Genomic DNA, 708 nt, shown 5'->3' with positions numbered 1-708 from the left:
ATATATATATATTATATATGTTTGTTCTATATATGTTTATTCAATATGTTTATTCTTAGTTGGTGAAGTTCTTCTTTCATTTCTTGATCTCGTTCTGAAGTTTCATGCATGTCAAGTGGCTGATGCAATTTTTTCAATCTTTTGCCAGTACGTAACTCTGACGTTATTTTGTTTTTCAATATAAAAATACTAATCTCGTAAATAATACTTCTTTTCTTCTCAATTCCTTGATTACAATCTTGGTTGTCACATTTATTCTCATTTCCTTCATTATTTTCTTTATCAAAAGTAATTAAGAATTCCGTATCAAATTGTTCAGTTGATCCTGTAGGATTAATCTGTTAGACAAAGAATGTGCTTTTAATTATTTTATTCTTGCATTAAAATATGCTTATCAATACATTTACAATATACATACCATCTCCATATGAGTATCATCTGTATAGTATGCAACACAGAATATTGCTGTATACCTACATTTATTGCATCTTTTTGGCTCGTTTCTGTTAAAATTTCATAAAATATTTGTAATTATCTTAAATAAAATATGTAATCTCTATATCTCTATATAACTCTTATAAAATGATATGTATTAGGTCCTGACAAGGTTCTTATTAGGTTATTGTCAGAATCTGATGAAGTTATCCGGATGAGGATCCTACTGTGCTGCATTACATGACTGATCAGGTCCCGATGAATTTACCTTAT

This window comes from Atta cephalotes (genome assembly GCF_000143395.1).
Source record: "Atta cephalotes unplaced genomic scaffold scaffold00078, whole genome shotgun sequence".
NCBI classification, from domain to species: domain Eukaryota; kingdom Metazoa; phylum Arthropoda; class Insecta; order Hymenoptera; family Formicidae; genus Atta; species Atta cephalotes.
Note: the sequence above shows the minus strand (reverse complement) of the source record.